This window comes from Eulemur rufifrons, chromosome 8 (genome assembly GCF_041146395.1).
Source record: "Eulemur rufifrons isolate Redbay chromosome 8, OSU_ERuf_1, whole genome shotgun sequence".
In the NCBI taxonomy this organism is placed as follows: Eukaryota; Metazoa; Chordata; class Mammalia; order Primates; family Lemuridae; genus Eulemur; species Eulemur rufifrons.
The window spans coordinates 107,946,012-107,960,023 of NC_090990.1; the positions used below are offsets into that span (position 1 = coordinate 107,946,012).

Genomic DNA, 14,012 nt, shown 5'->3' on the forward strand with positions numbered 1-14,012 from the left:
CTGAAATGTTAGAATTTTAGACTTGACTGCAAAAGCAATGGAAAACCATTACTCAAAGCCTGTCTTTCATCATGTCTCAAGTCCCTGAGAGCAACCACAGCAGGGTCTGAGTTTCCACTTTTAGTTCTGGGTGTTGTGTCAATGTTGAGTTAGAGCTGCCACCTCCCACTGACAGAGCCTCACAGATGAAGTGAAAAATAGGAAGACTCCAGCCACATGTGGTTATTAAAGGCCCTGCAGTACCTTTTACAAGAATTGGGTGATTAACATTCACAGCCTTGGCCTATTTCCAACTCAGAGGAAAGAACTGTGTTTTATCATTACCTGCTTGCCCCTGCAGTTTCCACTGAGTCTATTGCACAGAAACACAGTGCAAGGACTTTAACCCTCATAGGCTGGTCAAGGCAGAGTTGTTGTGAAAAACCCATTCTCACTATGTTTTAATTTAGGACATCTGAGGACCACCTGGATGCAGGAAACCAAATTTACTCCTGCCTTCAAAGGAGGGAAGAATCAAGACTTTAGGAATAATTTACTTCAATCAATTTCAACTTCACTTCCCTGGGCTGTTTTGTAGAACCAACACCTTCCTCCTCACCGGGAAAGACTCTGGCCCTGGGCAATGAGCAGATGCTTCAGAACACCTGGCCATACCCACCTATAGGAAAGGCTTCGCTCTAGGTTCCGACTGGTGGTTTTAAGGCTAAAATAGAACACCCATATTTTAGTTTCCTTAAAAAATATCCTCCTAGAAGTCCTCTAAATATATGACAATAATAATAAAATAGCTCACAAGTGTGGAGAGAAAGGGAAAAGAGTAGGAGGGGCACAAGAGGAATTTTGACAAGTTTGGGACTCACTCAGATATCATGTGTTTTGAATTTCAAACCTTCTGGTATTCCAGTCTGTATATTCTTGGCAAAAAGAAAAGTGAATCACTCTCAGCACGATATATAAAATGACTTACTGGACATCAATTGTCACTTGCTGAGTGACCTGAATTGAGCGTAAATGAATCCAAAACAGTGTAAGATTCAAATTATTCAAGGTTCACAAACAAAGGGAAAACATTATGTAGAACGTGGGGGGAGGGAAACTAAACATATTCATAGGAATAAAGTAACCCCTTCGCTGGAATAAATAAAGTATTTAACCAAAAAAGGCAGATGCATCCCTGAAAGTTTTTAACTTTGAAAAATAAATGGTCACTAGAAAAGATTTTAGTTGGTTCCTTCAATAGAAAGACAGTAGCAAGAAGAATTGATGGTGATTAGTCATGCAGTTAACTTCCTAGACTTTTTAACAGTTAATATCTATGAAATCCATACAGAATGTACATTTCTTCTCTAATGGTAAAGAAAGTTGACAAGTCTATATTAATTATATTGCCTTTAATGCTATTTTTGAGAAGGAAGAACTTCCTAAAAATACTATCTAATTTCCTCAATAAGTGCTTTTCTCCCTTAATAATTTCTTCATTTTGTTGTGAACTTCTAACTTCTTAAAATGTTCCTGTAAGTCACTATGCTGAGAATTTTCACTATGCCCACAAAAATGATGTCCACTTCAATAATTTCATTCTGGCCTTGCTCACTTTTACCTGTACTATTTTCTCCTCCTCCTACCAAGTTATACTCCTCTTTCCAGTTTGTTCTATTGCACATCTAATAAATACAAGCATGTATCTGCAAAATATTCCTTCATTATAATAAAGTCACAGTAAAACAAGTCCACAAAGAGGAGAAAGCAGAGTAGAAAACTTCGAGTACCAAGGTGAGGCCTAGGAGACATTACTTGATATTTTTCCTTTACACTATCAACTGAATAAAGAGTATAAACACTTTTGTTTATTTCCTGAATGTCACTAGGCTTAACCTGACTTCTGTAACATAAGCCTTTAGTTTTAGATTTCTTGTCATTCAAGTCAGTGTTCAGTGTGTAGGAGTTGGTCCCATAGAGAAGGGGTTATGTCTTCTTTATATATCAAAATCTTTTTACCAAAGTTGGGCAGTATGTTGGAGCCATTCTTCCATATAATAAAATCCCCACCATAATTTTCTTAATTAAAGAAAATTAGTTTGCAGAAAATTTTTCTTTTTGAATAAAAGCATTTGAAATAAATATATAAAAATTCTTTTCACAAATATCTATATTTTTCTTGTCATTCATTAGTTCAACAAATACATACGTAAGAGTTCAATGATGATGGGCCCTATGAAAACAGAGTAGGAACATATAGTAGGCCATACTATAACTTTTAATGAATTTAAAAGAATTCAAGTAATCAAAAATATATCTTTTGAACAATGTAATTAAATTAGATATCAGTAACAGAATGTTTTCTTGGTAACAAACAAAATAACACACTTCTAAATACTTGTATGAAAATGAAAAACAATATATTACAATGAATGAAATGCTAGTACTTGGGAAAAAATTTATAGTACTAAGTACTATAAATGTTAGAACAGAAGAAAGCTCTCAAATCAGTTACATCAGGTTTCACCTTAAGAAACTAAAACTAAGAAGAAAAAATTACACAAAAAGTAAACAGAAAAAAGGAAATAGTAAAGACTAAAGTGGAAATTATTAAAATAGAAAACAGAAAAACAATAAAAAAAAGAAAATCAATGAAATAAAAAGCTATCTCTTTGGGAAAACCTATAAAATCCATAAACCTCTAGTCAATTTATTTTGGATGGCAACTCACAAAAGTAAAAAATTTTCTAGTTTGATTATAGGTAGAGTTCCATGGGGGTGATCTTCACAGTGTTTGATTATTCCCTAATAATATTGATATGTATCTATATCTTGAATGAATAGCCTTCTAAAATTTTATCTGTCCCTAAATAGTTAACAATACATTAAATTTATTTATGATTTGACCAACTAAGTAAACATTCAGTGTAATTTTCTTGTCGGACTAAGGTGTACATATGTGCCTCTTCTCATTTTCTGTTTATCTAAAAATAAATTCAAAAAACTGTAAAAAAAAAAAAAAGAAAAAAAACAGAGTAGGGAGGAGAGAGAAAAGAGAGGCAGGAGAAGCGATTTTAGACACAGAGGACAGGGAAGATCTCTCTTCTAAGGAGAAAGTTGAACAAAGGTAAAATCCATAGTTATTCTGTTTCTCTGTAGAAGCCCTGCCCCTATAATTTTTCCACCTGTGATAAAGTAACTTAGGAAGATAGAGACCTAAGCATGCGCTGTCGTCAATGTGTTCAAGGCAGGCAGAGAGTGGGAGGAAGAAATAGACTATATTCCTGAGACAGTAGCCCCCAGAGGAACTCCAAATCTTTGGTGGCAGCGGCATGAATGAGAGCAAAGAGGACAGGGTAGGGCAGGGAGGATATTTAAGAATATTTAAGAAGTGGGAGAAAAAGCCATGAAGATAACTAGAGGAAGAGCATTAAAGGGAGGGGCAAAGGCCCTGTGGCTAGAGGCTTTGTGGCATGTTGTAGGAATAGGAGGCCTGCGGGACAGCTGCAGAGCAGGCAAAGGGAACAAAGAAGACAGGAAGGTCAGAGAGGCACGAAGGGCCAGATCACACCGCAGCTTTAGGTAAAGATTTTGGATTTTGAGTGAAATGGGATGCTTGTTAAGGAATGAGGGAGAAAAAAGACATAAACTGACTTAAGTTTTAAAAGTATCACTGTGGCTACAGCATTTATCATTAGGGAGCAGCAGTGGGAACAGGACAAGCGGCTAAAAGATGGCGAGACTGCAAGTCAAAGAGAGAGATGATGATGGCTTGGACCAGAAGGAATGCCATGGAGGTCCTGAGGTGTGATTGGATTTTAGGTACATTTGAAGGAAGAACCAGGGGATTGCTTAGGATTGAACATGAGATGTGAATGAAAGAGAAAATATAGCAGTGGCTCACTTGGGAAGCCAAGATGAGAGGATTGCTTGAGGCCAGGAGTTTGAGGTTGCAGTGAGCTATGGTCACACCACTGCACTCCAGCCTGGGCAACAGAGCAAGACCCTGTCTTATAAAAAAAAAAACAAAAAAAAAAACAAAAAAAGAGAGAGAGAGAGAAAAGAGAAGAGTGTGAGAGAGAAGAAAAAGAAATAGGCATGACTCCAAGGTCAAGAAACGGGAAGAACATTTATGATATGAGGAAAAAATACGTGAAAAACAAGGTTGGAGGGAAATTCAATGAGAAAGCAAGTTGAAATGCTTACTGACATTTACATAAAGAAGTCTATACATAGTTCAGGGCATAATGTAGGTTAGAGCTACAAATTAGAGAGGCAACAGCACAGAGATGGGTTTTGAAGCCATGACACTCGAATGAGATTACCTAAGAGCGAATGTAGTCAGAGATGAAATCTAAGGACTAAGCTTGGGAAACCCTAAAATAAAAAGAGATACCAAAACTGAGGAGAAACAAGCAAAAACGATGGAAAAGGAGTGACCAGAGACCAGAGTGACCACACCAAACAAAAGGGGGGCCACAAAAGCCAAGAACAGTGTTTCAAAAGAAACAATGTCAAATATGCTGACAAGTGAGGAAGACGAAGACTGAGAAGAGCCCACTTAATTTGGCAACATGAGGTCCCTGCTGAACTCGGCAAAGGCGGTTTTGACGGGGTGGTGGACTGAAAGCCACCCTGGAGTTGGTTCAGAGGGCGCGAGAGAGGAATAAAAGGAGACAGAGAGTAGAGACTACTCTTTTGAGGAGCTTTTCCTGTGAGCTGGAAGGCAACGTGAGGTCAAGGCAGGGTATTTTTCTAACAATGAAATACAGTAAAGCTCATATATATGCTGATGTGAATAGTTCAATAGTGAGGAAAAAAATTTCTGTCTGACTGAGGCACAGGGATGTGGGGAGAGAAGAGATAAACACTGACAGTTTCTAACACTGAGCTGGGGGTGGTGGCCATGTTTGGGGGGGAAGGCGGGAGACTTTCGTGGGGACAGGCAGAGGGCGCCCTATTCAGGCAGGCGGAGGGGAGTGTGGAGCTGGCTACTTGGCTGCTCCCCTGACAGCGGTGCCAACTGGGGAGAAGAAAGTGGAGGTGACAGGTGTATGTGACAGATACGAAGATGTTGTGGCTATTAAGGGCCCAGAAAACCCATGGGGGAGGAAGTGGAAGGAGTCAGGGAACTGTTCAATTGCAACCCCACAGAATCACTGTACATTCAACACACTAACAGTGAGCTGCAATCCTCCATGGCAGAGCACAGACAACAGGTCCAAACAGTGTTGTCTATGTCTGTGTACAGGTGCAACTACATCGCGGAGAGAATAATCTTGAATGTGGCTTGTGAGATCAACCTTATTTATGGCTATTCTTTGTTTGATGTTCACATAAATATTATGCTAGCCTACCGAGAAATTATACCCAAGAGAGGCCTATGGGCACTTAGGAAAATGCAAGGGAAAGAAGATGGGATTTATAGTGAGAAGTACTGAGCTACTGTTGAATTACTTGAGTGGAACTTCTTTAGCAATTTGATGTGCATGTGTGTGTTTGTGTATGTTCATGTGAAACATACAACTACCACTCAAGCAGCCCTCATAGTACTCAGAACTCACAAATGAGAGCATCCCTCTGGGAAGCATCTCTCAGGAAAATAGGTGCAAGGAATGCTGGTAATTTAACCTTTGCCTTACCTAAAATTCTCAGCAAAACACAGAATGTTACTTCCCTTTAGAGATGGTTTTATAGTGGTTACTGTCCATCTTTTTTATATCCACTTGATAATTTCCTTCTGCAGTTGGAAGTTGAGAATTCCAGAAACCAGGAGTAGAAGAAAAGCTTCGATTCTCTTCCAACATTGTGCTCTATAACAAGCCTCTTGTAATGTAGCTACATCCTGTAAATGTCTTCCGCATCCATCCACCCCCTCCATAAAACAAAAAACAGAAATGCAGTTATTTAAATGCTTATTTTGTATTTTTGGATATTCTGCTAAAATATAAATTCACTGAGAGCAAAAGAGACACATTAGTGTTTTGGAAACCTCCACAGAGTATACTTGTGGAATTTAATCCACATTAAAGTGTTGATCTATCAATAGAAAATCCTTTCTGATTTTTATCTCCCTAAAGAAAGGAATGCAAATCTACAGAGCCAAAAATGGACCAAAACCCTGACTCTTACAGATTCTAGAATCTGCTATTGTGCAACTATGGCCTTGGGTGGTCAGTTGAGCCATGAACAACTAAGAAAACTCCAGATATACACTCAAGATGCAGGTATTTGAATGATATTGTGAATTGTCTCAAGTATTTTTAATAACTCACACACACAAATACACAATGAATGAACATGGTTTTTATGCCCGTAAACCCTAGGAACAGATAGCTGTGAAGAAATCCCTCACCTGTGGTCACTTCATGGACATAAGCACCTGTACTTCTCTAAATCTCACTGAAAATATCTAAAAGTCTCAGAACTAAGACTCACAGTTACAAGCTTTGACTGTTTAGCCACCAATAAAAGCAGCTCATTTCTGCTCCACACTCATCCTACCCCAAGTGGGGTTCCTCAAAAGTGCTGTGTACTCTATGCAAATGTCCATGGCCGCAGCTCTATGGGGGCAGCCCACAGTCTGCCTGAGCAAGGGAAGAATGTTTACCCATGTCCTCCCAATGTCTGACCCATCCCTCATAACAACTGGTATGGGGCTGCCCCCTGGAGGTTTAAGAAAACCTGTTCCCTTAAAGGCAGGCCCGAGGGTCTAAGCAGAAGCATTTCAGATGTTGAAGCTGGCAAAGATGATCTCACCTTCAGAAGTCCAACTCTTCAGAAATGAGGATATCAAGGTTTGAACGTAGGTAGTCGACTTGCACAGGTACAATCATTTGCAAAGAGCCCACACAGCAATGTAATCATTAGGAAACTTACTGCAGCTTTTAAAACCAGGAAAAATTGTGGCTTTACACTACCTATTAATATCTACATTGTTCAGGAAAATGATTCATTTCCTGATATTATTTATTGAACACCCACTGTAGATAAGACAATGAGCTTAAAAATGTGTATGTATATATTCCTAGAAAAGCCACTATATTTGGATATCAGTGATTTTCTTTTGCTGGTAGGAGAATGATGTATTTTTATTTTCTCTCAGAGAATCAATACAGAAAACAAAAGGGAAAGAAAGTACGTCACTATTGGAATCTTAGGGGGCAGATTCCAGTTATTCTCAACTGGTGAGTTTGAAATCAAAACAAGCATTAAAGTGAGGCGTGGGGAAGGCACTGGCCTGTAAATGGTATATGTAAGATTCTTGCTCCCCTACAGAGAAAAAAAAATAATGAAAGACTGGTTATCGTTTCTTTTCTAAGCAACAAGTATGCTCTTGAACTACTTTTGAAATAGCTAAAATTCTGTTTTTTTTTAAGATGTAAGTTGCTGGACTCTATTACATATTGACTAAGCTGAAAGTTGTCCAAACACCTTTGAATAAGAGATTTAAGGACGAGGGCCATACCACTTTCAGAGGGTGATTTCCCTTCTCAACGGAGCTAAGTGCTATTTCCAAAATAACTGGCTGGATCTTAAAAGTCATTCATGACAGGTGATAATTGATTACATATTGAGTTTTGCCAGAAACTCTAATGCCATTGGCATATAGAGACACGGCATTAACACAGTGTGTATGTGCAGAGGACTGGAACACAAATAGAGGGCTTCATAAATTAAATTTAATGTTTCGTAGCTCTTCTTTAACTAAACAAAGTAGGTGTGGAAATTATTTTAAGTTAAAATTTATTTCTGTGCAAAATAAAAACCAGTCTCTGAGTGTATATGGGAAACAAGAAAGCAGAATTTAAGGTCATGTGTAGTGCTAATTGAACATTAAAAGAAAGAAAAGATGTTTTGACATTAAAAGGAAAAAAAAATCAAACATTAAAATTTCAAATAATAATAATGATAATTACAACAATAACAAATACACACACATACATGCACACAAACACCATTGAATAGGAATATTGTCAATGGGTGACTTTTAATTGGATAAATTGATCTGTGCCTCTCATATCAAACTTAGTATAGTCATTTTTTACTTTATTAAAAGCTCAAATTCCTCCGATCACTGAAAAAAACATTCTGCTAATATGCCTAAACAGGGAAGAAATTAAAAGTAGATGAGGAAACTCAATGAGTTAGAGTGAAATTAAACTCTCATATTTAAGACAATTGTAATTTGTTTAAAATATCTTGTCTATCCTTTAGAGCAGAAGAGGCAAACCAACTGGCCATGGATGAAATTAGGCCTAGACTAGCTTTATTAGGCCTACACATTAAATTTTGTTTTGTTTTGTTTTGCTGTTGTCATTTTTGTTGTTCTTTTTTCAGACTTTTTGAGTGGCCTTACAAAGGCTATACGCTTTATCAACTTATCCACAGACTATTGTCATGTCCAGGAAAAGTCACATATTTATAGTAACTTTTTGATTTCTATGTGCATTTTTGTTTGTTTTTGTTTTGATCTCTGCTCCAGAGCAGTTTATTTCTTAAACTTCCAGCCACTATTCATTAAAGGCTGTGAAATCTAGTTAGTGGACCTGGGGTCATCATTGTTTCCCACAAACTAGAGTAGAGTAGAAATTAGCGGTGTATCACAGGTATAAAGGTAAGCCATATTTTATAAAACTTTCACTTCATGTGCATATGTGTGTGCATGTGTGTGCACAAGTGTGTACACACAGATTATATGTATAAAAGAAAAATTTCTTACTGTGGGTGGTAGTCCAAAAAGCCTAAACAATACTATTCTAGAGAAAATTTCAAGGGGATTAAAATCTTCCTTAGGATTAAATTCAGATTATACATTCCACAAATTATATCATTCCACAAATATAGTACAGATTATATTCATTCCACAAACATTTATTTCTATTACTATATAGGACAAGAATTTTTCAAATTCCTCTGCCTTCAAGGAGCTTATATTTGTAAAGCTTAGGACACATTCTTAAAATATTTGATTACCTATCAAATCCTTTAGGTCTTTTCTCTTCCCCAGTCCAAGCTCTACCCACTTTCCCTTCACTTTCCCCATTGATTCTTTCTTAGTCACCATGGCTGAGAGTGGAGAACTGCTTCTTTTACTGCCTACCTAGGCCACCCATTTAGCAGTAATTGTAGAAGACTTTGTGGCATTTCTTCTATTGTTTTAATAAATAGAATTTAAATCTTGTTGACAAGCACACAAACAAACCCTTAATATTTACACTATTTTCCTTCCCTTACTTTCTAAGGAAGATCCTTTGTTATGTGCTTCACTGTTAGAGCTAATGTGCTGCACAGAGCAACAAGCCGAGATGCAGAACTATTGCAAAAAGCAGAGAGAATGCTACAGGTCATGCTACATAAGAAAAAGCAACATTATATCCTAAGAATAAGAGAAAAAAAAATTCAGAGAGTGGGGAAAAAGGGGGAGAGGAAGTGGGAGTGATGAAGAATTAAATAGGAGAGCCAGTTGGTCTAGAGTTTGGTAGAAAGAGGTAAGTAAAGGAGATTTTAGGAAGTTTTCTGAATATTAAAAGAAAATCTCTTCTTTGCAACCTGTTCAAGAGAACTTCAATAAGAGCTTTTTATTATATTTTAATTTTTTATGGAGCATATTAGTGGGGTTTTTAGATACTATACGGTGCACCTAGGCACCCCAAATTTACTTAGTGTAAAAGTATATTATTTAACACTTCTTAGGACTGTGCTTAGCTTTCTCAGTTAGTTTGTGACATTTAAAAGAGGCGTTTTAGACTCTTTCACTGACCCCATGACACTCAGCTTGTAGGATTCACATTGAAGAGCTGATTGTTTTTTTCTTCTATAGTGAAGGCTCAGTGTATTTGAGAGTAATTTTCAACCTACCCAGAATTCCAGGTTTTGGCCTTTTGACACTTTTGAAATCAGGAGAAAGACTTGTCGCACCTACACAGTTGTTGCTTAGCTTGTCTACAAGTATTGCAGAAGAAAGAATCTATACAAGTCAACAACAAGATATTAGCGAAACTACCTGCAGCAGCAGGCACACCATCCTTTCCTGCCTCGCACTTCTACGTTAGATTTCGGCCTGCAGAGATGGAACAGCTTGAGAGCACTGTTAGATTCAAACTGCCAAACTCCCGGGCAGCGAGAAGGCTATGGAAAGTGTGTGGGGAGCATTATACTTTCTACAGGCTTAAACAACCACCGAAGCCCAAGTTCCTGACCTTGGGGTCCAAATTCTCCTACAGCAGCGGCACCCAAGCACAGACCCTCCTGGCAAGCACCCTCATAGATAGGCCAGCACCACACTTTGAGTGCACTTCTAGTAAACGGGTCTCCAGGAATCTTGATGGAGTTCCCATTGGCGTTGTGGACCAAAAGTCTTATGAAGGATTGTCCTATCCCTGCTGGTGAGATTTCAGCAAATGACCCTGAATTGTCAGCACTGCTGTGGTACAAGATGGGGACGGCAGGAGGGAAAGAGAAGCCCAGCTAAAGCCCCACAGTTGCAACTCATTGAAGGAAAGCCACCAGTGGTAAAAACAGAGATGGTAACAATTTCTGATGCTTTACAAAAGACCAAAATCTCCACCAAGGAAGTCCCCATTGTCCAAACTGAGACCCAAACCATCACATTTTAGTCTCCATAGATTAATGGTGATGCTGATGGTGATTCAGGCACATTACCAACTACACAAACCATCACACCTGAGTCCATGTCAACAAGGACAACCACATGCATCACCAAGACTGGAAACGGTGGCATGTGTGAAGCAAGAATTGACAAATGCATTGTGGTCACAGGAGATGCAGATATTGATGATGACCAGATATAGAATGTGCTGGCTCATGTGATCAGAGAGACCGGAGAACAGCACCCTGGCATAGTGATCACAATTGTGGTGGTATCCAATAAAAAAGACTTGGAGGAAGAAGAGGAAAACGAAAGGAAGAAAGTCATTTTTAAAACAACATTCAACTTTATGAACCTGAAAAATTTTGACCATTCTGTATCTTAATGCCACACCACTACTCCAGTGAATTTATGCTATGACTGGTAACAATGACCAGAAGCCTGAAGAATTAAGAAGATGCCAACACCAAACCTTACCTAAACAACTCTGGTCTACATGATTCTCACCCATTTTACTATATTGCTTTTTTATAACCACTTTTAAATATTCTCAGTTCTTTCTTTTTTTAACTAAGGAGTTTTGTTTTTGCTTCCTGTTTACTTTGGGCACAACAACTTGCTTTCTATGGCTCATTTTGATCAAAGGACAGTGTACAACGCCAGCCCACACAGGTAAGGTGATGTTCACTTGAACAGGTGCTGTTGTGTGGCAAGAAAACTCTGTGGCTAATTTAGGTAGTGCCTTTCCTTCTTCCAGATTCTTCCCATGAAATTCTTACAGTAAATATTTATAGAGTTTTCCAATGGCAGTAAATATACTGGATGAGAAAATATTAATACAGATTAAAAGCATTTCTTACATTTTGAAAATTTTCTAATGTTTGAAAATTTCCCTGGGGATATTTTTCATATTGGACCCTTTTGATTTTCCAGTCCTGTGAGTTTACTTATAACAGTTTACTTATTAACTGTTTTGAACATTTTCCCTTGCTTTTGATCCTATGTATAGTTATGATGCCAGAATAGATTTATAGCAGCTGCAAGTTGTATTAAATGATATTTTGCTTTCTGCAATACTGCTATAAAATAAAGTTTGTTTATTCTCTAAAAAAAAATGAATATATTTAGATTTATTATCAATAAATCTAAACTCCTCTTATTATTTTATCTAATTCTCTGACCTCAACCTTGAAGATCAACCTTTCACATGATATCAGACACAATCATTCTGGGAATAAGGCCATTCTACTGTTGCCTGCATTAAAACGTGGCATGTCACGTGATCCTTCTGTTAATAGCACTGTAGTCCCATGGGCAGATAGTTGTATGTACACAATAGGACAAAAAATGTCAGTCACCACATGTAACCTATCAAGTCAAGAACAATAACCTATCAATTATGTGCAATGCTATGTTAGAAAATCTCAGAGTGATGCTTTTATCGCCCCATTTCTAGAAACCATTCTCCAGCAAACACTTGGTATTTTTCTATTTTAAATCCATCTTCTATTGGTGCATTATCAATTTATGCATTAACTAGATCCATTATAATCATTTATTGTTATAGTAATATTTATTGCTTTTAGGATATCTTTTTATATGAGCTTACATCTCTGGACAACTAATTCCATTTCTATAAGTTGTTTATATTATGCAGCACTAGCCAGTCACCAAGATAACAGTGGGCTTTTCTTTGATGTACTTCAATCTGCACATATGTTTCAACTGCTCCACCAGATGTTCCTATTTATTTATATTCTTTGCTTTAGTTTTTGAGATACTTCTGCTCTGGCGAAAGACACATTAGTGCAATAAACTATATTACACAGAATATCAAAATAGCTAGTATCACCAGAGCAAATACAACTACCTCAACCAACCAAAACAGTTATAATTCTAGAATTTTCTTAAATGCATATTTATAATGAGCTCTTAAATCCTTTCTTACTTCAAACTTTAGGTCTCAAAATTATTGAAGTATCTATTGGCACAATGTGAATAGCCTTTTAAAAATTGTTTTGGCTGCTGCAAATTGTCTAATATAATCAACCCAATTATATCTATCTATGATCATTCAGTGCCTATAACTATACCTAAACCACCTTTAAAATTATTTACATAGCAAATAATTCCAGGTGTTGATATGTATTGAGCACTTACTATGTGTCAGTCACATGATGTACACTTTATAAACATCTCATTGAATCCTCACAACCACCCTATAAGGCAAGTGCCACTATAATCCCCATTTTACAGATGAGGAAACTGAGGCTCTGTGAGATTATATATCTAGTAAAAGCCAGAGCAAGCAATAAGGCATAGGACTGCCTGGCTCTCTCCTAACTTCTGTGCTTTCTATTAAACACCACTTCAACGTCAAATGGAATGATTTCATTCATAAATCAGACATATATTTTTAGACATGACTAATCAGAAAATAAAAACCTCATAACACCTTCATATTGAAGTTGCTTTGGGTTGACTTGTCGCATTTGAGGTAGAAAGAGGCCAGCTGATGGAGCCCTGACTAAGAAATGGGACTGGTTCCCACAGGACCCTATGTCACATGCTGGGGCACACACACTTATGGGACAAAGAGTATCCTCTGGGAACATTCATTTTTCCTCCATGATAAGTAGTTAAAAATGGTAGTTTTTGTTAAAACAAACACAGACGTATTATGGAATGAATGAAAAAATTTCCTTAAACTTTTAAGTTAAAAGTGAGATTTCTTCATAAGCTTCCCCTTTCTGAGAGAATTGCCCCTGTTTTCCTCAGAGTCAAGCATTTCCTGCCTTCTGCTTTCAGGGTACATTGGCCCGCAGCTGTAGAAGCAGGAGAGCCCTTAAGCAGGTTCTGGTAGTTATTTCATTCTGGTGAAGACCGATATGAAAGAAGAAAGACCAGAGGCAGATGCAAAGTTAGGAGGTTGGACAATAGGGCAAAATGCAGGTAAAGGACAAAACACACCAGATGCAGGTACCATGCTCTTGGACTTCCCAGCCTCCAGATCTGTGAGTTCAGTAAACCTCTATTCTTTATAGAAAAGAATTTTTAAAAAGGACAAAAAGAAACACAGTTGGCCATGTTTTCTCTCTTTGTTTCTCTCTCTCTCTCTCTCTCTCTCTCACACACACACACACACAGCCTGTAAAATGAAGATGTAAAAGATTTAAAGGGTGCATGTCCAAATAGTACCTTGCATCCCCCCCATATACACACATACTAGCTTCTTGCTTCCTCACCATATGTGCAACCTGCCTTACAAGCCGAGCCCCTCCAGCAATCTTCCTGACAACATATTCACACCCTGAACAGTTTGACATGGTCATTTGGTCACAGGCAATTATGTTTCTGGACAAGTCCTAAAGAGTTTGAGATGTCTGCATAATGGTGTTCTCTATAATCCAATAGGGACACA

The 14,012-nt window shown here is 37.7% G+C and overlaps 1 pseudogene; it reads left to right on the forward strand.

Moving 5' to 3' along the window:
- Positions 1-3,712: 3,712 nt before the first annotated feature.
- On the forward strand, positions 3,713-10,976 carry LOC138390383 (band 4.1-like protein 2 pseudogene; annotated as a pseudogene).
- The last annotated feature ends 3,036 nt before the right edge of the window (positions 10,977-14,012 follow it).